At 42.3% G+C, this 26,487-nt stretch overlaps 1 protein-coding gene across 1 annotated transcript in view; it reads left to right on the top strand.

Moving 5' to 3' along the window:
• The window catches only part of LOC132876116 (uncharacterized), a 59,725-nt gene that overhangs the window by 15,946 nt on the left and 17,292 nt on the right, over positions 1 to 26,487 (top strand). The window lies entirely within an intron of this gene.

Raw genomic sequence — 26,487 nt, 5'->3', positions numbered from 1 at the left:
TGAAGGTATTCTAAGCCAATATCCACTTCCTGAGTCATCATCTGAATCAGAGGTCTCAGCATTTACTGTCTGGTCCCCACTGTTCTTGACTCTCACTTGAGTATTTGCATGTCTTTGTGTTAGTTTTGGTGTTGGTTTAGTTGGTTGTTCTGGAAATTCCACTGGCAAGTCATTGACCAACAAGAGCAGGTTTCTGTGCAAGGTCCTAGTTCTTCCCTGGTCATCACCTTCTGGATGGATGACATACACTGGGTTATCTGAAACTTGCTCCCTGACCACATATATCCTGTTCTCCTAATAAGAGCGCAATTTACCAGGTCCTCCCCGCTCCCCTAGATTCCTAACCAACACCCTATCCCCTGGCTTCAGGACTACTCCCCTCACTTTTTGATCATAATAGAGCTTGCCTTTAGAACTGGAGGACTGACTACTTTTGTTAGCAACACGATAAGGTTCTATCATTCTTTTATGCCACTTTTCAGCATACCCCTTGTGCGACACAGGGTCCGTCTGCTCAGCCAAGCCAAACAAGAGATCCACCGGAAGGGGGGGGGGTGACAACCAAAGAGCAAGAAATGTGGCAAATAACCAGTGGACTCATGGCGAGTACAGTTATACGTGTGTATAACCTGTGGAAGATGATCTTTCCATGCTTCCTTTTCTTTGTCTGTCAGGGTACGCAACATCTGCAACAACGTATGGTTGAAGCATTCAGTGGGATTATCCTGGGGGTGGCATGGGGATGTTCGAGAGTGACCAACACCCGCAAGCTGCCCAAGAGTCCGAAAGAGTTGGTTTTCGAATTCTCACCTCTGATCGTGATGGAGCTTACTGGGGAAACCAAAGCGAGGTATGAAATCATGATAAATCTGCTCGGCTGCCATCCGGCCAGATTTATTTTTGGTTGGGTAGGCTTGAGCGAACCGCGTAAAATGGTTGACTATGACCAGAATGTACTCATACCCCCCTTTGCTCTTCTCAAGATGCAAGTAGTCAATACAGACTAGTTCAAGTGGTGAATTGGACTTCAGGTTACTCACAGGTGCACGCACATGCACTGTTGGTTTCTTTTGTTTTATGCAACAACATTTCTTAGTTACATAGTCCTCGATGCACCTCTTCATGTGAGGCCAACAGAACCTCTCTCTAGCAAGTTGAAGTACCCTCTCCATACCCACGTGGCCCATATGATCATGGAGATGTTTTAAGACAATAGGCTGGTACTGGAGAGGTAGGACTAGCTGTTTCCTTTCTGGCATTCGTCGATACAGGATTCCATTTTCAATGTGTAATCGACTCCACTCATGGAGGAGCTTACAAGCTCCTGACACCTTCAGTGAGTCTGGCATTAGACTCTTTGAATTTGATGACCTCCGTCATGGTGGGGTCATCCCTTTGAGCCTGAGTCAAGTCATCAGGTTTGATTTCCTGGAGGGGTGCACAAGGCTGCAAGATGACATCCTGAGAGGAAGCCAAAAGGGCAGCCACCCAAGCAATATCTTTCTGCTGGGCTATTCGGGTTCCCTCCCAAGCTGCACTTACCACTTCCTGTGACAATTCTTCTGTACACATTAACATAGAGTGGTCAATGTCAAGAGGAATACGGGACAGTGTATCAGCATCTATGTTAGCCTTTCCCAGCCTGTACTTGATGCTAAATTGAAAATCTGATAGTTCCCCAACCCAGTGATGTCCAACAGCATTGAGTTTAGCTGTGCTCATGATATATGAAAGTGGGTTATTATCAGTGTAGATGGTGAAGTGTGGTGCACGGAAAAGACAGTCCCTAAACTTTTCACACACTGCCCACTAAAGAGCCAGAAACTCTAACTTGCCACTATGCAGGTGGTAGTTTCGTTCAGCAGGTGACAGGGTCTGTGATCCATAACCAATGACACACAACTTTCCATCCTGGTGTTGGTAGAGGGCAGCGCCAAGTCCCTGCTCAGATACATCAGTGTGCAAGACGAAGGGCTGGTCAAAGTCTGGATATGCTAGAACTGGAGGATGAGTTAGCATATTGACCAGTTGCTCAAGTATCCTTTGATATTCAGAAGTCCAGGCTATGGGTGCCTTAGATGGCATGTGGGGTCCTTTGGTTCTACTCTGATGGCCATGAGTGGACTGCTCGGAAAACTTGCCCTGGAGTAACTCATACAGTAGTTGAGCTATTTTTGAGAAGTTCTGTATGTATGAGTGATAGTAGCTAAGGAAGCCAAGGACATGCCTAAGGCCACCTACAGTCTGTGGTGATTTGACCTTCAGAGCCAAGACGGCCTCTAGATCTTTCGGGTCAACCCTGACACCCTCAGCGCTAACTAGGCACCCAACATAACGAACCTCAGCTTTAAATAGCTCACACTTTTCAGGCCGGAGTTTCACACCATGAATTTGTAAGACCTGAAGCACTTTATGGACCAACTCTACATGAGCCTCAAAAGTCTGTGAATAGCAAAGAATGTCATCAAGGTATGGAATGCAGCAGTCATCCCTCAGAGAACCTAAGATCTCCTCCATACTCCTCTGGAAGGCTGCGGGTGCGTTGGTGAGACCGAACGGGATTCTCACCCATTCATATAGGCCCCAGGGTGTGATGAAGGTGGTGAAATGGCGTGAGTCTTCAGCCACAAAACCTTGGTGGTAGGCCTTACCTTGGTCAAGGATGCTGAACCAGGAGTATCCGCCCAAGGTATCAAGCAGGTCGCATATCCGAGGCAGTGGGTGCCTGTCTGGCACCGTTTTCTGGTTCAACAGACGATAGTCTATGCAGAGACGGAGTGACCCGTCTTTCTTCCACACACACCATGGGAGCAGCATAAGAGGACTTGGATTTTACTATCCATCCCTTCACAAGGAGGTCTTGAACATACTCTTTAACCTCCCATAGCAGTGGCTTTGGTATGGAGATATATGCTCTCTGCACTGGTATATCATCTTTTAGATTAATCACCATTTGCAGATCAGGATTACAACCAATGTCATTTCCATCCCTCGCAAAAGCCCTGCACTCCTCAAACAACATTCTCTTGACAACCTCTTGTTGTCCCTCCTCCAAATGACTCAGGTTCATTGGTGGATGCCATGGGGATGGAGCTGGTTCAACTGGCTCAACTGTTACCTCACCAACTGCTACATTAGGGGATGGTTCACTTGGGGTTTTGGCATCCACAATCCATTCAATAGGCTGTAAGGTGCCCAAAGCCCTCTTTCTTGTCAAGGTAATGTCATGCTTGGTGTTATTGCTTACAGCAATTGTGACATAGGGCTTAGCTTGATTCTGTATTTTAACTAACCCTGTCAAGACATCTAGCTGTTCTAGGGCCTGACTACCCTCATCAGCCTCAAACAACACCATGCAATCAGAAGGGTTCATGGTTGATATCACCCGGCACCTTACCCAGCTAACCTGTCCAGCCGGGATAACCACATCCCGTTCGCCTGTTCTTAAGCAACCATGTGGCATGTTTGGCTCTACCGTCTGGATGAAGCTAACCATCACTTTGGCTTTTTCAGGGGGAAGACAGATGGAGTTGCAAAGCAGCATAACCAGAGTAGGTATCAATCGTTCTGGTTGTCCCTCAATGATCTGTTCCAGAACATTAAAACCAATCAATGGTTTGTCCATAGGCAAAGGGCTCACAAGAACTGGAGTACTGATGAAGAGGCTGGGGTCCTCACCCCCAGGTAAGTTGATCATGATGGGTATCCAGCCATCAAATGGTATGAAATCCCCATTGACTGCACACACTTTCAACTCATCTATTTCCTCAATGATTTCTGATAGTGGTCGCATGACCAAGTCAGGCAAGTATCTATCTTTCCAATCTCTACTTATGATACTAACTTGAGCACCTGTGTCAAGTAAAGCTTTCACTGCTAGGCTGTTCAAATTACATTGGATAAGGGCTTTCTTACCAATTAGCTTAGCAACTGCACCATGTTTAGTGTGGAACGACATAACACTAGACGGAGCAAGTGGCTCACCCTGCTGATGGCTAGCTACTTCTGGTGTAACTGACAAGGGAGAACCTGGTTTGCTGTTGTTAACGCTAAGCTGGGTCCTTATTTCCCTAACGTGCTCACCCTGGGGCTCTTTCCTAGACTCGGTCACTGCGTGCCCCATGGCAGAGACCAGCTCACATTTCCCTGGTTCTTCTGTTTCTTTAAGCAGCTGACAGCCCAATGACCCTCCTCCCCACAGACGAAACAATGGAAACAATTGAGGCAGTTCTGCTCAACACAGGTTGGGCACCCAAAAATTTTGTCCTTTCTGCTTCTTGACCTGTTTTGTGAATATGGGTCTACTGGGTCTAATGGTCATGAAAGAGGCTGCTGTCTCATTGCCTCCACCAGGCTAGTGAGCTCATTAACTTTAGCTGTAAGTTCTTTAATTGGGTCTGCTTTTGTTGTGTTAACTGGTCTATCCTGCTTAGTGCACTCCTGGATGGAGTTAAGCTCAGACTGAGTGCTACTTATTTTACCATGCTCCTCATAGCTATTTAACATCTCCTGTAATTCAGTATTGGTGATATTGGGGACCACTTTGGCTGATGTTTTCACAGGGTTAACTGTGGAAGCATCACTGGACTCACTATCAGAAATAAAATTGGCTGGGCCAGTCTGACGAACTGCACCTACAACTTGAGACTGGTTAACCATGTTGGCTGTAGTGGTCACAGGGACTGTCTGTGGAGCACTAACACTAATGTCACCTGAGGGGTGAGCCATATGCACAGTTTGTCTAACTGTCTGTTTAGTGTGTGAATCTGCATCCCCACTATCATCAGGTATAGGCAATACATCTCGATTCTTAATCACATCATCAAGGAAGTCCTTTAACATTAACAACTCCACCATGCCACCTTCCTCTGACTCAAGCAAGTGCTTACTGTGCATGAAAGAACTGATGTGGTCAAAGCAGCCCTCCTGATCTTCCTCGTCAAGCTCCAGCTGATCCTAACCCATCACTGGAACCACATTTTTCGTGACCCGGTAGAGCTCTCCTGCCGACAAGGTGAGTAGGCTTTTCCTAATGTCCCACACTAGGCTCTTCCTCCCACTCTCGGCCATGGCTGTAGCTCCTCGCTGTCCCTCTCGATGGGTCACTCAGCACGACGACGGCTCACTCCAACTCACTGCTCACTCAGCCAGCATCAGCTCCGGTCTTGGTCCCAGATGTCATGAGCAAATTAGCTCCAAACCAGAAGGTGGCGCCGGTCCCAGACGAGCCCCCAAGATTTGTTATGGGTCCCGTGAACAGGGACCATGGCGACAAATAAATTACCTGTAAAAGCAGGTGGAAAGCAGAATAAGGAAGACAGGATGAGTCTCCGTTTCCCTCCAGAATGTGTCTGAGTCTGATTTATTTTCCATAAAATAAAAGCTTTGTAAACAAACATCAGCCTTTGCCATACAATTCAGCCAATTCTTTGTTCACATCATGTACATTTAAATATTCCACATCTGTTCTCTATGAACACCTTCAGTTTCTCTAATCTTCACATTTCTCTTTACAGTCATATTCAATAACCAAAATAAGTAAATACATTAAATGTTTTTCTTTTTTCAGTAATTTACTGGTAGAAATCGCTATTCACAGTGCATTATGAAAATCCAACATGTTGGACGCATGGGCCCTTTAAGCACATCTCTCGGCTACACAAAATTGCTAATCGTATGCTTGTGCTACATCAGCTAATCAACTCAGTCACTTTTAATTATAACATGAATTATTCACATCTTAACAAAAAAATATGTTAACGGAAAGATACAAATAATAACCCGCCATTTGTAAGTGTGTAAAGTGTACAGGCTCACATTAGCAAGTGCTAAGCCAAGATGAGCTCAACCCGTAATGGCAGCCATGCGGGAAATTTCTCCCTTTACTGTTACGTTTCTCCGGCAATAACTTCGGCGAACCATCTGAACCTCTCTTGTTTATGTTAGTGGTGATAAAAAGTAGTAAAATAAAAACTTTTTTTAACACACCTTTTACTGACCTGTAAAAGCAGGTGGAAAGCAGAATAAGGAAGACAGGATGCATCTCCATTTTCCATTAGAATGTGTCTGAGGGAGAGGCAAGAAGGTGGGGCTCCCTTACTGTACCCACCCCCCCGAACACCTGAAGCAACAACAAATGTTCCGCCCCACTGCTTTTAAACTAAAATTACCCCCTTTAACTGGTTCTTCACTTTTAATCCAAAACTGAAACACATACATTAATGAAATTGTCCCATTAATTTGCATAAAATAACATTAATGTGGCCATTCACTCCCAGGGGTGCCACAGTATATTGTCAATATATATTTTGGCATTTTTATTACAGTGTTTTTTACTTTTTCCAGCAAAGATGATAATTTTTTTTTATATTTAAGGACAGTTTGTTTGCTCAAAACCACTTATTTACCCCACTCATTTCAGAATTAATGGCGCTAACTCGGACATCAAAATTTCAGTGGGACATAAACAGGTTTGTGTTGCCTGCAAATACTAAAGTTAACAGTTTTTTTGGATACAAATGCTAAGTTATTTACAGTGGTGCTTGAAAGTTTGTGAACCCTTTAGAATTTTCGATATTTCTGCATAAATATGACCTAAAAGATCTTCAGATTTCCACACAAGTTCTACAAGTAGATAAAGAGAACCCAGTTAAACAAATGAGACAAAATATTATACTTGCTCATTTATTTATTGAGGAAAATGATCCAATATTACATATCTGTGAGTGGCAAAAGTATGTGAACCTAGGATAAGCAGTTAATTTGAAGGTGAAATTAGAGTCAGGTGTTTTCAATCAATGGGATGACAATCAGGTGTGAGTGGGCACCCTGTTTTATTTAAAGAACAGGGATCTATCAAAGTCTGATCTTCACAACACATGTTTGTGGAAGTGTATCATGGCACGCACAAAGGAGATTTCTGAGGACCTCAAAAAAAAGCATTGTTGATGTTCATCAGGCTGGAGAGGGTTATAAAACCATATCTAAAGAGTTTGGACTCCACCAATTAACAGACAGACAGATTGTGTACAAATGGAGGAAATTCAAGACCATTGTTACCCTCCCCAGGAGTGCATGACCGACAAAGATCACTCCAAGAGCAAGGTGTTTAATAGTCGGTGAGGTCACAAAGGACCCCAGGGTAACTTCTAAGCAACTGAAGGCCTCTCTCACATTGGCTAATGTGAATGTTCATGAGTCCACCATCAGGAGAACACTGAACAACAATGATGTGCATGGCAGGGTTGCAAGGAGAAAGCCACTGCTCTCCAAAAAGAACATTGCTGCTCATCTGCAGTTTGCTAAAGATCACGTGGACAAGCCAGAAGGCTATTGGAAAAATGTTTTGTGGATGGATGAGACCAAAATAGAACTTTTTGGTTTAAATGAGAAGCGTTATGTTTGGAGAAAGGAAAGCACTGCAGTCCATCATAAGAACCTTATCCCATCTGTGAAACATAGTGGTGGTAGTATCATGGTTTGGGCCCATTTTACTGCATCTGGGCCAGGATGGCTTACCATCATTGATAGAACAATGAATTCTGAATTATACCAGCGAATTCTAAAGGAAAATGTCAGGACATCTGTCCATGAATTGAATCTCATGCAAAGGTGGGTCATGCAGCAAGACAACGACCCTAAGCACACAAGTCATTCTACCAAAGAATGGTTAAAGAAGAATAAAGTTAATGTTTTGGAATAGCCAAGTCAATGTCCTGACCCTTATCCATTTGAAATGTTGTGGAAGAACTTAAAGCGAGCAGTTCATGTGAGGAAACCCACCAACATCCCAGAGTTGAAGCTGTTCTGTATGGAGAAATGGGCTAAAATTCCTCTAAGCCAGTGTGCAGGACTGATCAACAGTTACCAGAAACATTTAGTTGCAGTTATTACTGCACAAGGGGGTCACACCAGATACTGAAAGCAAAGGTCCACATACTTTTGCCACTCAGATATGTAATATTGGATCATTTCTCAATAAATGACCAATAATATTTTTGTCTCCTTTGTTTAACTGGGTTCTCTTTATCTACTTCTTGCCAGAAATGGCGAGCTGAGGTGAAGTGAGGACCCAAGAACAGACTCAAAACAAGCAGTGTACAGAAAAAAAAACTTCTTTAATGAAGTACAGGGCAGAGGTACAATAGGGCTAAGGCAAAAATCAGAGGTCAAAGAATGGGCCAAGAGATCAAAACACAGACGAGCAAGCAGGCACAGTCAGGGATAAAAACAGGACAGAAAAGTCTTCGCAAAAACTGAAGAAAACAGGGACAAAGGGAACCCAGGCAGAGAAAGCAAAAACACAATCCAGAAGAACAGGCAAGTAAAACAGAGACAAAAATTGGACAGAAAACTAGACAAAAAAACACAAAACAAGACAGGCAAGGGGAATCAAGAAGTCACACCACCAAAGGGCTGTAGCAAGGTGAAGAGAGTCTGCAAGAGACAGTCTAGCAACTGGAGTCGCTCCAAACAGCTCTTAAGAAGGCCCTGGCTGATGGGAGAGGAGTGGTAACAAGTGGCCTACAGCAGGGCAGGACTGAATTCCTGTTCCGGATCTGGCCTGGAGCCAGCATGGAAGTCCCACAAACTCAGGCATGGATGGACTGGACTAGACTGTGACACTTTTAGGACTTGTGTGAAAATCTGATGATATTTTAGGTCATATTTATGCAGAAATATAAAAAATTCTAAAGGGTTCACAAACTTTCAAGCACCACTGTATATAGATTAGAAACTATAGTGCGCCAGGGATGGATCCTTGTGGAACACCACATGAGATGGTTTTCATAGGAGAGTGGTTAGTCGTGGGTGGAAACATATTGTTTCCTGTTTGATAAATAGTCTTTTAGCCACTTAAGAACAGAACCCTGAAAGCCATAAAAGCTCAGTTTATCCATTAGGATGTGGTGGTCTACAGTATCAAAAGCTTTTGACAGATCCAGGAATATCTCTCATCTCATTATCTCTAGCCGCTTTATCCTGTTCTACAGGGTCGCAGGCAAGCTGGAGCCTATCCCAGCTGACTACGGGCGAAAGGCGGGGTACACCCTGGACAAGTCGCTAGGTCATCACAGGGCTGACACATAGACACAGACAACCATTCACACTCACACCTATGGTCAATTTAGAGTCACCAGTTAAACTAACCTGCATGTCTTTGGACTGTGGGGGAAACCAGAGCACCTGGAAGAAACCCATGCGGACATGGGGAGAACATGCAAACTCTGCACAGAAAGGCCCTCGCCAGCCATGGGGCTCAAACCCAGACCTTCTTGCTGTGAGGCGACAGTGCTAACCACTACACCACTGTGCCGCCATCCAGGAATATCACTATAGTAAATTCATTATTTTCTAGAGCTGTTGTAATTCTTTTGACAAGTTGTAAAAGGGCCATATAACATGAATAATTTTTCCGAAATCCATATTGGTGGTTATATAGAACATTATTTTTTTCTAGGTGCCGTGTCATCCTTTTGTATTCTAATTTTTCAAAGATTTTAGAAAATGCTGGTAAGATAGATATTGGTCGATAGTTAGTGAACACGGAAGGGTCCCCAGCTTTATGGTATGATTTTGTGGTATTTTCAGGTCTGATGGCACTATTCCAAGTGAAATTTTAAAGACATGCAATGAAAAATGGACTTCAACAAGATGAGTGACCAGGCTCAAGTTCGCCTCAAAAAGATACATTTTCGGGCTAATTGTAGCATGTTCTTTACTAATTACAATATTTACGAAAGGGAGAAACAGACTAACCAGTATTTGAGGTGTAGGGTCCGTTGGCTCCGTCATATTTTCTGTCACAACTTGAATACTGAAGTTGCAATGCGAATATTATTGAAATTAGCTCATCATCTTGTGGCAAAATGACGTAACTGGGTCAGTGCATGGTCAATGAAAACCTGTGCATGCGCACACTGGACTTCCTCTGTCTGCTTGACTGCACAAAGCAAGTGATTTCATGCATATTATTTGATTGGGAATCACCTCAAAATAAATAACTTACCAGCCACAAAATGGCCTGGGGTTTTTTTTGGATATATTACAGAAATAACCAAATATCACTATGACCACATTTCAGAGAAAACTAAATTTTGCTGATTTTGCATACTTGCCAACCCTCCCGATTTCGGCGGGAGGCTCCCGATTTTAGCCTCCTTCTCCCGCCTCCCGATCATATTTGTTATAACCTGGATAATCTCCCGGTTTGGGGAAATCCCTACTGCCAAGTTAAAAATACTTCCAATTATGTCATGATCTGCCCCGGACATCCACTCCGGAGATTTACTATCTCCCAGTTCAGCGCAATCCGGATCCAGGATGGGACTTTCACCTTGCTGGCATTCACTTCCTGGTCTGCTCTGCTGTGTACAAATAGGCCGTTCTCAGTAGGGGTGGGCGATACTGGGAATTTGGGTATCGAAACGATACCAAGTAAATACAGGGCTAGTATCGCCGATACCGATACTTTTTACTTGAAATGTTATGATCATTGAATAATTTTGTGATTTTGCCTTTTTTAGTTGATTATGAGTATGATAAAACACAGGACAAAGATTTTAGGCAAATAAAAATGTTTTTATTAACTAACTACAACAATATAAAACAATGTAACAGTATATTAATAATAAAATAATTCCCTTATCACCTTCTGCTACACAAAATTGTTTAAGAAAAAAGTCACTAGTGCAAAATAACAAAAAAGCAACAATGTAACAAAAATATAAATATAACAATGTCAACAACACCACAAAAAATACCTTCCATTGCACGCAAATATTTGTGAAAAATAAAGTCAGTAATAAAGTAACAAAGTCAGTAGTGCAAAATAAGTAAACAAAAGCAACAATGTAATAAATACAAAAATATAAACAACACAAAAAAACCCCTTCCATTGCACGCAAATATGTGTGAAAAATAAAGTCAGTAGTGCAAATCAGGTGTAAACTACAAGTGGCTTGTAACCTTTGGCTCTTTGCTCAAAAAGCCCTCCAAGGAAGTATCCCTTGAGGTGCCCTTTTGTTACATGTTGATCCTGGGATTGAGATGCTGGCCTCTTCTGCCCCTCGGACCTGCTTGATCCATCATGGTGCCCTGTGTCGGGTCGGAGTTTTATCACATCGCTCCTGTGAAGGACGGCCCCATGAGGATAGTTGAGGGTTATACCTGGAGGATGCTCTTGACTCTTACAGTAATGCTTTTATGGCTGAGGACTACAGTTGTCTTGCTAACTTTAGGACTGCAGTTATCATGAATCAGTTTTGCACTCAAGTTTCCATCAATGAAGAGTTTATAACATCAACGAAACTGTCCTCATGTTAAAACTGTTAATATTATAGTCAGGCTGTCTGTTGTTGCCCAAATGAGGATGGGTTCCCTTTTGAGTCTGGTTCCTCTCGAGGTTTCTTCCTCATGTCGTCTGAGGGAGTTTTTCCTTGCCACCGTCGCCACAGGCTTGCTCATTGGGGACAGATTAGGGATAAAATTAGCTCATGTTTTAAGTTGTTCAAATTCTGTAAAGCTGCTTTGCGACAATGTTTATTGTTAAAAGCGCTATACAAATAAACTTGACTTGACACTTTTGGCTCTGTTCCCATGTTGATAATAGATTTAAAGGTTTTTGTTCAGGAACAGTAACATGTTTACATTCTTCCCTTTTATTGCACTTCTTCTCTGAGTTATTAACTGTCCTGCCTTAGAGAAAATCCTTTCTGCAGGTACAGATGTTGCAATTACTCCCAGATGGTTTTTTGCAATCTTGCTCAGAGAGGGAAATGTAGGTTCATTCATTTTCCACCAAAGAAGTGGGTCTCCATCCTGTGGAATTGGCTTCTCTTCCGTGTACCGGCGCATTTCAATAGTCGCATCAGTGCCAGCTGTGCGATGCTGCTGCGATTCCAGGATTTGAGTGTCAAACTCCGTTCATATCCCGCCTTTTGCTGCAGCGGGGATGGAGAAGCTCCTGCAGGATAGTGTGAGGTAGTTGCAGGAGCCATTGCTGAGGCAGTGCTGGTGGCAGAGCTTGTGCTAGGTTGAGGATCTGATTCTGAATAGACTGAGGACTGGCTCAGTGACTGCATTTCAGTAACAAGTTTTTTTTTCACTGTGTTAACATTTGCCATGTCCCGGAACCCAACGTTTTTAAATCTTGTGTCCGGGTAGGTGCTGGTACTGAGACTATAGTGGGTTTCAATATTCCTGAAACGGTGCTGGCACTGTGCTGACAGCACAGCAGCTAGCTTGCTGCCTTGGGCCTCATGAGATGCAGCTGATCTAAGAAGTAATGTTACCAGGGGGATCACCTTTGAAACTGACACATGTTTTTCAGATGATATCTCCCTCGTGACTTCTTCAAATGGTCTCAAGGCATCAAGGGAGAGACGAACCATGGACCAATCCTCTTCACTCAAGCACAGTGAGCTCTTGCCAAGAAGGCAAAGTACGGTGGTCACTGCTTCCTTTTGCTCACAAAGTCTCTCAAACATGTAAAATACAGAGTTCCAGCGTGTTTCAGCTGATTGGATCAGTTTGTGCTCTGGAAACTTCAATTGTTTCTGTATTTCTTTGTGCTTCTCTGTTGCTTTTGTGCTGTGATGGAAAAAAGCTACAATAGCACTGCATCTGTGTTTGATGTCGAAAAGCTCAGGGAGGGTCTTAATGGAGTCTTTCACTACCAGATTAAGGGTGTGTGCAAAACATGAATAATGTGCCCAACCTGCTCTGTGTACAGCAGCAACCACATTGGCAGCATTATCCGTGACCACAGCCTGAATTTCGGCAGTTATGCCCCATTCATCTGTGATTCTTTTTAATTCCGAGCAAATATTATCAGCACTGTGCTTTCCTGAGAAACTACTGGTTTCGAGCACATATGCTTGCATTTGCCAGTTTTCATCAATAATATGGCAAGTGACAGTTAAATAAGCCTCTGTGGCTCTTGATGTCCATATATCAGTGGTCAAAACAGCACTGTCAGCAGCATCCAGACATTTTCTTATTTTTGAGCGACACTTCTTCATACAATGAAGGTATTTTCTCTCCCGTGAAAAATTTCCTACTTGGAATTCTGTAGCGGGGATCAAGTGTCTTGATTAAACGCTTAAAACCCTCCTGTTCAACCACAGAGAGGGGTTGTAGGTCCTTCACGATCATCTCGGCAATGCTCTTCATGATATCCATGGCTCTTTGTGAATTATCTAGGTGACATAACAAAATGATTAAGATAATTAATTCTGTAACTAGGGCGGCACGGTGGTGTAGTGGTTAGCGCTGTCACCTCACAGCAAGAAGGTCCGGGTTAACCCTCTCCAGCCTGATGAACATCAACAATGCTTTTTTTTTTTGAGGTCCTCAGAAATCTCCTTTGTTCGTGCCATGATACACTTCCACAAACACGTGTTGTGAAGATCAGACTTTGATAGATCCCTGTTCTTTAAATAAAACAGGGTGCCCACTCACACCTGATTGTCATCCCATTGATTGAAAACACCTGACTCTAATTTCACCTTCAAATAAACTGCTAAGCCTAGGTTCACATACTTTTGCTACTCACAGATAAGTAATATTGGATCATTTTCCTCAATAAATAAATGACCAAGTCTAATATTTTTGTCTCATTTGTTTAACTGGGTTCTCTTTATCTACTTTTAGGACTTGTGTGAAAATCTGAAGATGTTTTAGGTCATATTTATGCAGAAATATCGAAAATTCTAAAGGGTTCACAAACTTTCAAGCACCACTGTAAATAACTTAGCATTTGTATCTAAAAAAACTGTTTATTTTAGTATTTGCAGGCAACACAAACCTGTTTATGTCCCACTGAAATTTTGATGTCCGAGTTAGCTCCATGAATTCTGAAATGAGTGGGGTAAATAAGTGGTTTTAAATTTCTTTGAAAATAAAAATAAAGCCTTGCGCTTTCCATTATCTTTCATACCCCTGACATTAATTGACCTCAAAGATAAGGACATAAAGAACAATATGGAAAACACACCAAACAAGAAAGTTTTCAAACTTCTCTCACTGAACAATAAAGAGCAGGATAACCTGAGGTGCATATGTCAAGGGAATGGGAAAACTCATTCCAATACAGTAAGAGAAAATGGTTTTTACTAACTGGCGAACCAAAAAGTATATATTCTTTTTTTTTTCCACTTCTCAAAGAAAAATCGAAGAAAAAGAAAAATATAAGGAAAACCAAACAAAAAACTTATATATCTCCCTTAAGCAACGTGATAACACAGGATGTGGGTGCCACCACCTGGTGACTAAGGTATTAATACAGTTGAAAATCAAAAGCTTCAAAAGTTGTGCTTGTGAACTTACTATGAGTGACTGAGATATGCATAAGTATCTATACTCAAGGAGCAAATGTTGGTAATAGATGTTTGCAATAACAGCAAAGTGGCAAATACCATCAATCACAATTTTAGTCTCATCTCATCTCATTATCTCTAGCCGCTTTATCCTGTCCTACAGGGTCGCAGGCAAGCTGGAGCCTATCCCAGCTGACTACGGGCGAAAGGCAGGGTACACCCTGGACAAGTCGCCAGGTCATCAGAGGGCTGACACATAGACACAGACAACCATTCACACTCACATTCACACCTACGGTCAATTTAGAGTAACCAGTTAACCTAACCTGCATATCTTTGGACTGTGGGGGAAACCGGAGCACCCGGAGGAAACCCACCCGGACACGGGGAGAACATGCAAACTCCGCACAGAAAGGCCCTCGCCGGCCATGGGGCTCAAACCCGGACCTTCTTGCTGTGAGGCGACAGCGCTAACCACTACACCACCGTGCCGCCCACAATTTTAGTTTGTGATCCTATTACCCTCGATGTAAGCAAAGCTCCCTCGGAAGCCTGCTTGCTTCCCTTCTTTCCTCACCTTCTCTACCAGTGGCCACAATTTCTTTCTAGTGTTCTTTATCTCCTGTGTCAGGTCTTCAAATATCTTAATGTTCTTGTCACGGAGAATCTTGGCAGTTCTGGCGTCTCTCCAGATCTTGTCCCTGTGTGCGCGAGACAGGAACTGTACGATGATGCGTCGGTTGAATTATTGTGTGCCATTGGAGAGGGGACCCAATCTATTGACAACAACATCCATTGAGAAGGCGAGCTGACCCACGATCTTGGGTGAGATCTGATGGAAGAGGTCGATGATGTTCTGTCTGATGTTTTCGCCTTTCTTCTCCGGAATGCCAGCCACTCATATATTCCACCTCCTCTTGTAGGCATCCAGCTCACTACACTTGGCAAGGAGTTCTTTGTTCTGTTTTTCTAATATGCAATCTTTGCCTTTCAAGGATGCAATATCAGTCTTAACGTCCTCCACTTGTTTCCCCATGAACTCATTGGCCTCAGTGGCATGTCGGATGGAGTTCGCATTGTTGAATGGTTCCCTCAAGTGAATACATACACCTAAGAGATTCTTCCTGCATTTTCTTGATTCTCTCCATTACTTTGAGCAGGTGACAGTTTGACACAGGTTCAGGATCGCCACTCTCATAACCGTCGCTTGCACGAGTTTTAGATTTCTTTGATTTGGGCTTAGGAGTGTCCTGTAGAGTGAGATGCATATTGTGATCAACCAACTCAGCTGCATTTGCTTCAAGCATGTCATTCAGAGATTTTTTAGCATAAGAATGCATCACTTTTTGTATATCCTCTTCAGTCTTTTCCATCTTACAGTGGTTTCAAAAGGAAGAGAAATTACAGCGGAAAAAAAAAACTTGTTCGGTATACTTCAGTATATGTTTCACTAGTGCCAATATAATAAAAGTTCACGCTAGCTAGACTAGCGACCTCGTGGTTATACACCAACTTGCAACTTACCGAAAAATAAGCGCAAATAAATGACTTAAGAAGGAGAAGTGAGTCCTTGGTAGATCCACATAGGATTGCTAAACTAGTTTACTGGAGCATATTAGTTCTCAGGTGTTGAATTTTCATCAGGATGTTGATTATCGATGATCTTACTGCAGAGTGTTTCGAACTGTACCGATCACACAGACGGCATCTTTTTTCCCATCGTAATGTAGGATTCACCCAGGCTGTCTGACATTTTTTACAAGCAGTCATTCATCATGGCCACTAAACCCAATACCGAACGGCAAAAATATGAATGCAAATACCAGGTTGCATGGGAGAATGAATTTCCATGGATAAGCAAATATTCGACCAGCCAGTTACACATTTTAAGGTAAAGATACCTTAAATCAGAATATAATGGACATTTGAGTGTGAAATTAAACTAGTCTTCCATACTATTTCAGAAACAAACTGTACAACTTCTAAAGTGTTGAGTGAAATTTTGCAGGACAGAGAATGTGTTTGGTGAGTGTATTTGAATAGTGTGGTGATGTCTTGGTGCTATTTTGAATTTATGTTTGAAAGTTTTAAATGAAAGTTTACAAGTGAATTATCTGGAAAGTGATTGATTTTGATAGTTTTGAGGTTTTAAGTGAAATATTACTAGTGAGTGTATTTTGGTCGTACTAAAATTTTGCATTCGAGTGAATTTCTTTGTGGAGTATATTTTGATAGTATGGTAGTATTTATAGTGCCATTTTTACATTTTGTTTGAAAACTTTCATAGTTTGCAAATGAGCAAATTCCTTTGCTGCATTCCGATAGGATTTTGATAGGATTTCTAGTGCTTTTTAAACATTCTGTTGGAAAGTGTTTAGTGAGAGAGATGCATTTTAGTCGTACTAAGGCAGTGCAGTATTTATTTAATTGAGTTGTTACTATTTTGATTAAATCTAAATTAAAATGTAATTTATATATGATAGTTCTCTATTTTTACATGAGCTTACAGAAGGAAAACACATTTGATGCAGTCCAGTAATACAACCCCGATTCCAAAAAAGTTGGGACAAAGTACAAATTGTAAATAAAAACAGAATGCCATAATTTACAAATCTCAAAAACTGATATTATATTCACAATAGAACATAGACAACATATCAAATGTCAAAAGTGAGACATTTTGAAATTTCATGCCAAATATTGGCTCATTTGAAATTTCATGACAGCAACACATCTCAAAAAAGTTGGGACAGGGGCAATAAGAGGCTGGAAAAGTTAAAGGTACAAAAAAGGAACAGCTGGAGGACTAAATTGCAACTCATTAGGTCAATTGGCAATAGGTCATTAACATGACTGGGTATAAAATGAGCATCTTGGAGTGGCAGCAGCTCTCAGAAGTAAAGATGGGAAGAGGATCACCAATCCCTCTAATTCTGCACCAACAAATAGTGGAGCAATATCAGAAAGGAGTTCAACAGTGTAAAATTGCAAAGAGTTTGAACATATCATCATCTACAGTGCATAATATCATCAAAAGATTCAGAGAATCTGGAAGAATCTCAGTGCGTAAGGGTCAAGGCCGGAAAACCATACTGGGTGTCCGTGATCTTCGGGCCCTTAGACGGCACTGCATCACATACAGGCATGCTTCTGTATTGGAAATCACAAAATGGGCTCAGGAATATTTCCAGAGAACATTATCTGTGAACACAAGTCACCGTGCCATCTGCCGTTGCCAGCTAAAACTCTATAGTTCAAAGAAGAAGCCGTATCTAAACATGATCCAGAAGCGCAGACGTCTTCTCTGGGCCAAGGCTCATTTAAAATGGACTGTGGCAAAGTGGAAAACTGTTCTGTGGTCAGACGAATAAAAATTTGAAGTTCTTTATGGAAATCAGGGACGCCGTGTCATTTGGACTAAAGAGGAGAAGGACGACCCAAGTTGTTATAAGCGCTCAGTTCAGAAGCCTGCATCTCTGATGGTATGGGGTTGCATTAGTGCGTGTGGCATGGGCAGCTTACACATCTGGAAAGACACCATCAATGCTGAAAGGTATATCCAGGTTCTAGAGCAACATATGCTCCCATCCAGACGACGTCTCTTTCAGGGAAGACCTTGCATTTTCCAACATGACAATGCCAAACCACATACTGCATCAATTACAGCATCATGGCTGCGTAGAAGAAGGGTCCGGGTACTGAATTGGCCAGCCTGCAGTCCAGATCTTTCACCCATACAAAACATTTGGCACATCATAAAACAGAAGATATGACAAAAAAGACCTAAGACAGTTGAGCAACTAGAATCCTACATTAGACAAGAATGGGTTAACATTCCTATCCCTAAACTTGAGCAACTTGTCTCCTCAGTCCCCAGACATTTACAGACTGTTGTAAAGAGAAAAGGGGATGTCTCACAGTGGGAAACATGGCCTTGTTCCAACTTTTTTGAGATGTGTTGTTGTCATAAAATTTAAAATCACCTAATTTTTCTCTTTAAATGATACATTTTCTCAGTTTAAACATTTGATATGTCATCTATGATCTATTCTGAATAAAATATGGAATTTTGAAACTTACACATCATTGCATTCCGTTTTTATTTACAATTTATACTTTGTCCCAACTTTTTTGGAATCGGGGTTGTAGTTTCATTCACTGTGACTATTTTAAGAAACTATAAACATTCTTCTAAAGCATCACTTGTGTTATTTTCTGTGGGTCTCTGTATGGATACGATATTCAGGCATGAGATTTTTCAGCTCAATCTGATTTAAGACTTCCCTTTCATTGTTATTATATTAAAATTCAAGACGAGTATTATTTCACATTTTTCACTCTGAGCTGTCTCATGCCTGATACATGAACCCCAAAACCTATAGTAATTGATAGAACAATATCAACAATTCAAAAACTCTTTAATTGTATAAATTTCAACTGGTTTGCAATTAACTGGGATCCACTGTTTATCATTTCAACCGCGCATCATACCCTCGTCCAACTGAAAATGTGATTCATGCACTTTTCTCCCCCATGAGAATTTTGAAAATTTGGCAAGTATGATTTTGTGAAATTGAAAGGCCGTCTACTTTTAAAAAGGGAATGTTAAAAATGAACTGTCTGATAAGAAACTCATAAATTTTAAAAAGAAAATGATCCCTCATGGACAGCACGGTGGTGTAGTGGTTAGCGCTGTCGCCTCACAGCAAGAAGGTCCGGGTTCGAGCCCCGTGGCCGGCGAGGGCCTTTCTGTGTGGAGTTTGCATGTTCTCCCCGTGTCCGCATGGGTTTCCTCCGGGTGCTCCGGTTTCCCCCACAGTCCAAAGACATGCAGGTTAGGTTAACTGGTGACTCTAAATTGACCGTAGGTGTGAATGTGAGTGTGAATGGTTGTCTGTGTCTATGTGTCAGCCCTGTGATGACCTGGCGACTTGTCCAGGGTGAACCCCGCCTTTCGCTCGTAGTCAGCTGGGATAGGCTCCAGCTTGCCTGCAATCCTGTAGAACAGGATAAAGCAGCTAGAGATAATGAGATGAGTTGAGATGAATGATCCCTCATGACCTTCACATTATAAATTTCTGTTTGTTTCATATTAAGCAGCGTCTCATTAAATAACTAATAAACAGTAATAAAGCCAGAACAGAACATCATTTTAAACCTGTTCAGGTCACACTATATAAAAATAAAACACACTACAACCCCGCTATAATCAACTCCTTGGGGGACGTCCAAATATTTTATCCCGAAAAGTTCATAATACTGAAATGGACCCCCTTGTCACACTCTTATGTCAAATAAGACCAACTGTGTTTAATTTATATTTTACAATTATTCACCAAAGGTGAAGTGAATATTGGTGAATAATAAGCAAGTCGAGGTCAAAGTTATTATTCACTGATATTCACTGAGGCAGATAATTGTTTTCATATAAATACACAGGTGATTTTCAAAAGCGGTGTGTAAATGTAGGAAAGGCGTGGCGCAGACTTGTGTCACTTATCTACGCCGAATCACAAAAAACCTTGTTTTGAAATCAATCAAATAAAATCACAATTCCACCTTAACTTTGAATAGTTTTAGTCCAAACTTTATAGCATCTTTAGTGCTTTTAGGAACAGCATTTTCTTTCATCACTTGTAATTCTTCCTCGCTTACAATGACAAAGTGGTTGGTAGCCATTTTGCTGAGATGCCCGAGATGATTATCAAGAAAGATTCTGAATTTCTCAAACAAACAATCAGCACATGTGTGTCAAGGACCAGACAGGAGAGGAGATCATATGCACTCAAACCACAGTTTAATAATAAGAGGGGAAAAGGGAGAATGTGTGTGTATGAAGTACAGTGGCAGGAGGACTGAGATGGCTAGTGGGAGCATGGTGGTGACATCTGAGGTCTCCCATCCAAGTACTGACCAGGCCCAACCCTGCTTAGCTTCTGAGATCAGACAGGATCAGGCATTGTCAGAGAGGTGTGGCTATAGGCTAACAGCACTTGGGTTTCAGGCAGTCTCCCAGCAGTAGTCCCTCAGCAGGCTGGAGTTAGTGAGCAGGCTGGAACACAGAGTCACAGATCAGATAGCAAGATAGGGGACAGAAATGCAGGGTCAGGTTACCGGGGCTGAAGAGTAGGGCTCCAGGCAGGGCTGCTCACACCGGGCTGATGGAGAGGCAGGAGAGCAGCAGGGCTGGGCAAGCTGGAGATCAGGCGAAGGTACCGGAGAGGCAGGCAAGAGGCAGAGTCGACAGGACAGAAGGCAGATCAGATTACCGGGGCTGGAGAGCAGACAGAGTCAGATGGAACAGAATATCGTCAGGAGTCAGAGTAGTAGGAACACAGAGCAGGTTATCACACTGGAAGTTGCAGACGATCTGACACAGAAGCTTGGGAGTACTGCAGCTTAAATACACACAGGGGGAAAGCAGGTGATCGGCAACAGCCAATGACAGCCACTGGAAGTTAATAAGAGGAAGTGAGTGCGGGCGTGGCCGGTAATGCTGAGTGGAGATGTTACCTGAAGAGAGAAGCCCACAGGTAGGACCATGACACATGTGATTTCCTATAATAACCTGTGTATTTATAATAGTTACGCTTACATATTTGTGAAGTCAAGGAAATGTCACTCTTTTCTATCATGTAAAGGAGGCGGGTGGATGGACATAATTGCAGAAAAGAATGTTTATTTATAAACAGGCAGGCAAACAGATCCAAAACGTAATGCGAAAGCAGAATGAATAAACAGGCGAGGGTCATGCGAGGCCCAAACAGAACAGCCGAGGCAGGAACAAAAGGCAGAATCCAAATATACAAAACAAAGTCACAACCAGAAGGGCAATACAGAGACACAAGGTACAGCACATATATACTCCACAAAGTCTGCATGTTTTCAGAGTCCTTATAAGCATGCGCTGTGACTGCACTGCGATCAACAACATGAACAGGTGCATGACATTTAGTCCTCATGAGCTTGAGTGTGGCGTGCATGTGAGGCGCAGCTCGAGGCGAGCCTCTGCACGCAGACATGACACAGTGTCAAAAATAATGCAAATATTGTAAACTTTCAGTGAGTAAAAGTATGCTACTCCAGTGTCCCATCAGTTTTACTTGCCTAATAAACTTGTAATCCTGGAATGCTTTCATTTAAGGCATATTCTCCTGATGACTAATTTCTCCTTCTGAGTCACTGAGACAAAAGACTCATATGTCAGAATGCTGTTCATAGACTTTAGCTCAGCATTCAACACAATCATTCCTCAGCAGTTCATTCACAAACTGGACCAGCTGGGACTCAACACCTCCCTGTGCAACTGGCTGCTGGACTTCCTGACGGGGAGACCACAGACTGTACGGGTCGGCAGCAACTCCTCCAGCACCATCACACTAAACACAGGGGCCCCCCAAAGATGTGTGCTGAGCTCCCTCCTCTTCACTCTGCTGACCCACGACTGCACACCAACATCCAGCTCAAATCTCTTCATCAAGTTTGCCGATGACACGACTGTGGTGGGTCTCATCAACAATGGCGATGAGACAATCTACAGGAGTGAGGTGAACCGCTTGGCCATGTGGTGCAAGGACAACAATCTCCGTCTGAATGTGGAGAAGATGAAGGAGATTGTTGTGGACTTCAGGAGAGAGCACACCCAGCATGCTCCACTATCTATCGACGGTGCTGCAGTGGAGAGGGTGAGCAGCACCAAGTTTCTGGGTGTGCACATCTCTGAAGACCTGTCCTGGAACAACAACACCACATCACTGGCCAAAAAGCCCAACAGCGTCTGTACTTCCTCCGCAAACTGAGGAGAGCAAGAGTCCCGGCCCCCATCATGCACACATTCTACAGAGGCACCATAGGGAACATCCTGACCAGCTGCATCACCGTGTGGTATGGCGCCTGCACCGTGTCCTGCTGCAAGACTCTTCAGCGCATCGTGAGAGCAGCTGAGAGGATCATTGGTGTCTCTCTCCCTTCTCTAATAGATATATATAACTCCCGCCTCACCCGCAAAGCCATCAGGATTGCAGGTGACCCCACCCACCCATCTCACAGCCTCTTCAGCCTGCTGCCGTCGGGGAGGAGACTGCGGAGTCTCCAGGCCAAAACCAGCAGGCTCAAGAACAGTTTCTTTCACCAGGCAGTCAGGAGGCTCAACTCCCTCCCTGTTCTGCCCCTCCTCCCCCCTCTGCCCCCTGCCACAGATTCTGCCCGCACACCCCCCTGCCCCCCCTTCAGCATCTGACATGTCATCCTCACAGTTCCCCCCAACACACACACACACACACACACACACACACACACACCTCATCGTTCATTAACACACTGAACTCAGGGACCACACATCTCACTTTACCTCGCTCATTTGCACTATTCCGCACTACCTCACCTTAACAGCTGCTAGTTTGTTTATTCTGCTTATTTCATGTTTCATGTTTACCTGCTATACCTCAAGTGCCCTTGACTGTTTGGTTATTTGAACCAATTTGTGTGTGTGTGTATATATGTGTGTATATATGAGTGTTTAGTCTACGTCTAGTTCATATCTAGAGTGTTTATACTGTGTATATTGGCTATCTGAGTGTTTAGTCTGTGTGTACTTCTTATCTAGTGTTGACACTGTTTATATTGTCTGAGTGTTTAGTCTATGACTTTTTCTTATCTAGTGTTTATACTGTTTATTTATACTGTTTATATTGTTTGAGTGTTTAGTCTATGTCTAGTTCCTATCTAGAGTGTTTATACTGTTTATATTGTTTGTTTGTTTTTTTCAATTATTCTATTTTTATTTATTGCATTGCCAGTTTGCACCGTGGGTCAGAGAGGACTGATATTTCATCTGTGCTGTATGTCAAGCATGTATAGCATATTTGACAATAAAGTTGACTTGACTTGACTATTGCAGTTCATTAATGGTGACCGCTATTTCGTGAGACTCAGGACCACATCCCAAAGATGACGTCACCATTGGATAGACGATGTCTCGATAAGTGGAGCTGTTGGGTGAATCAGACTCGAGCCTTTTAGTTGAATGAACATGTTTAACCATGATGATTTCTTTTTAAATAAAAAAAGACTTCTCAATCGGTGTTGTACTTTTGTTTATCATGTTTGGAATTCTGAGATTGATCGTATCATAGTCATAATTCTAAGCAGGAACGATGTCAGCTCATGAGCTTTATAAAATCCAAACTGAAAATGTACCATATACTGTATATATATAATCAACCTTCAAGCTTAGATTTGTGAGTTTTGAAGACATTTTAAGCTTAAAAGATGGCAGCGATGGGTTAATAAACTGTGGCAAGGAATGTCGATAAGTTGGGGCTCAAGAAAGATAAAAAGCAAATGTTATTTATGCACAAATAACCAAGTTAATGAAAAAACTCTTGCTTTTGGTGGAACATCTTCACCCACTGCACCTCATCCCCTTTAGAAGAGGGATGGGTGTGCAGCAACTGCAGAATCTCCACCTTTTAAAAAAGTAATTAGATTTTCTTTGTTAAATTACACATTTTTGATCTGTTTATTAGTTGTCCTAGATTATGTGGTGTGGCGTTTTCTCTGTGTAAATCCCGATGAATGAGCTGTAAATGTAGAAATGCTAACGCATTAGAATGTGTATATATATATATATATATATATATATATATATATATATATATATATATATATATATTATAACTGTAGCTGTGCTTCTGTCTGAGCTGCTGTTGTAGAAAAGGGAGATTGTGAATAAGTGATTCTCACAGCAATGTTGCCTCTTCAGTAACTTTTTCACAAATGAAAATCATTGACACTGCATCCTCCAGGCTAAAGAGTATAGGGACTGTCCATCCAGCTTGTTATCAGTGCACAGTTCAAAAGTCAGCATCTATGATGGTATGTGGGTGCATTAGTGCACATGGCATGGGTAGAGTGCACACCTGGGAAGGCACCATTAATGCTGAATGATATATACAGGTTTTGGAGCAACATCCAGATGATGTCTTGTTCAGGGAAGGCCTGGCTTATTTCAGCAAGTCAAAGTCAAACCGCATTCTGCATGCATTACAACTGCATGGCTCAGTCATAAAAGAGTCTGAGTGCTAAACTGGCCTGCCTGAAATCCAGACCTGTCTCCCACTGAAAACATCTGGCACAGATTACACAAAACAGAAAACTTGATGAAGGAGCAACTGAAAGTATATATCAGGGAAGAATGGGACAACATTTCACTTCCAAAACTACCGTACAGCAGTCTCCTCAGTTCCCAAACTTTTACAGAGTGTTGTTAAAAGTAGAGGTGATGAAACACAGTGGTAAACATGCTCCTGTTCTTTCTGGAACTTTCTTGAAATGCATTGCTTGCATCGAATTCTAAATGAGTGTATATTTAAAAAAAAAACAATTAAAATTCTCTGCTTCAACATTTGATATGTTGTCTTTGCACTATTTTCAATGAAATATAGCATTTCCATGATTTGCAAATCATCACATTCTGTTTTTATTCATATTTACAATCTACAAACATTTCTAGAAACAGTGTTGTGGATAATAACCTCACCTTGCGTTGAAATAAAAATAATTAACACAAGATTCAGTTCATTCAGATTTATGAACTATAATATCTTTAGCAATAACTCCCAATACTAGTGACAGAGAGACTGTAAAATGTTCACCATGTAAAGCTACTCCACTCCATCATACATCACCATTCTACTCCCACAGGCTAACCAGTTAGCATTAGGCACCAACAAGCTTTAAACATCACTAATGTACCGAATACACACAAACATTCGACGCTACAGTGATTTTAACAGCAGAGACTCACTAAAAGGTGCCAAAATTTACACAAAATCACCAAAAAATCTCTATTTTAAAAGTGTTTAAAGACAGATAATGGCATTTGGGCATTTCCACTACTGCTCATTTGTGCCCTCTGCTGGTGAAACTACTGTTCACACAATTCTCATCTCTGTCTTTTCTTTCCTGAAATCTTCCATCATAAACTCTCTGACAGGTTTACAGAGCTCTCAGTGGATCTGCACCCTCATGTATTTCAGAAACCCTCACACACTCTGTTCCAAATCAGGGTTTTAGGTCATTAAATTGTTTCTTTATCTTCATTTGTGTGGAAAACCTGTGCCAAAAAAGAGATTTGTAGTATCAGTCGTAATATTACTTCATTAAGTATTGTAGATACAAACTGCAAAATAACACACACCTTGTTTGTAGCCGTTTTAGAAATAAATGAATGGTCATTTGGGCTTGACAGATATCAGCTATTATTATTTATTACATATGAATTTCATGAAAATTCATAGAGTCATTACACTAATGAATCTTGTGATTGCAGGGCAGCATGGTGGTGTAGTGGTTAGCACTGTCACCTCACACCAAGAAGGTTCTGGGTTCGAGCCCAGCGGCCGGCGTGGGCCTTTCTGTGTGGAGTTTGCATGTTCTGTCTGTGTGGGTTTCCTCCGGGTGCTCCGGTTTCCCCCACAGTCCAAAGACATGCAGGTTAGGATAATTGGTGGCTCTAAATTGACCGTAGGTGTGAATGTGAGTGTGAATGGTTGCTTGTCTCTGTGTGTTGCCCTGTGATGACCTGGCAACTTGTCCAGGGTGAACCCTGCCTCTCATCCATAGTCGGCTGGGATAGGATCCAGCTCAGCCACGACCCTTCACACTATAAGCGGTTATGGATGGGCTTCAGTGTTTCCTGAAGCTTCATCTGGCCATCATTATCCATGTGCATTTCATGAAATTAATCCTAATCAGGCGGCACAGTGGTGTAGTGGTTAGCGCTGTCGCCTCACAGCAAGAAGGTCCTGGGTTCGAGCCCCAGGGCTGGCGAGGGCCTTTCTGTGTGGAGTTTGAATGTTCTCCCTGTGCCTGCGTGGGTTTGCTCCGGTTTCCCCCACAGTCCAAAGACATGCAGGTTAGGTTAACTGGTGACTCTAAATTGACCGTAGGTGTGAGTGTGAATGGTTGTCTGTGTCTATGTGTCAGCCCTGTGATGACCTGGCGACTTGTCCAGGGTGTACCCCGCCTTTTGCCCATAGTCAGCTGGGATAGGCTCCAGCTTGCCTGCGACCCTGTAGAAGGATAAAGTGGCTAGAGATAATGAGATGAGATGAGATAATCCTAATCAGTTATATTACATGGGTTATATTAATGCACTGAAGGTAGA

The sequence above is a fragment of the Neoarius graeffei genome, chromosome 2 (assembly GCF_027579695.1).
Source record: "Neoarius graeffei isolate fNeoGra1 chromosome 2, fNeoGra1.pri, whole genome shotgun sequence".
Taxonomy (NCBI): Eukaryota; Metazoa; Chordata; class Actinopteri; order Siluriformes; family Ariidae; genus Neoarius; species Neoarius graeffei.
Note: the sequence above shows the minus strand (reverse complement) of the source record. Positions and strands in the feature narration are given on the sequence as shown.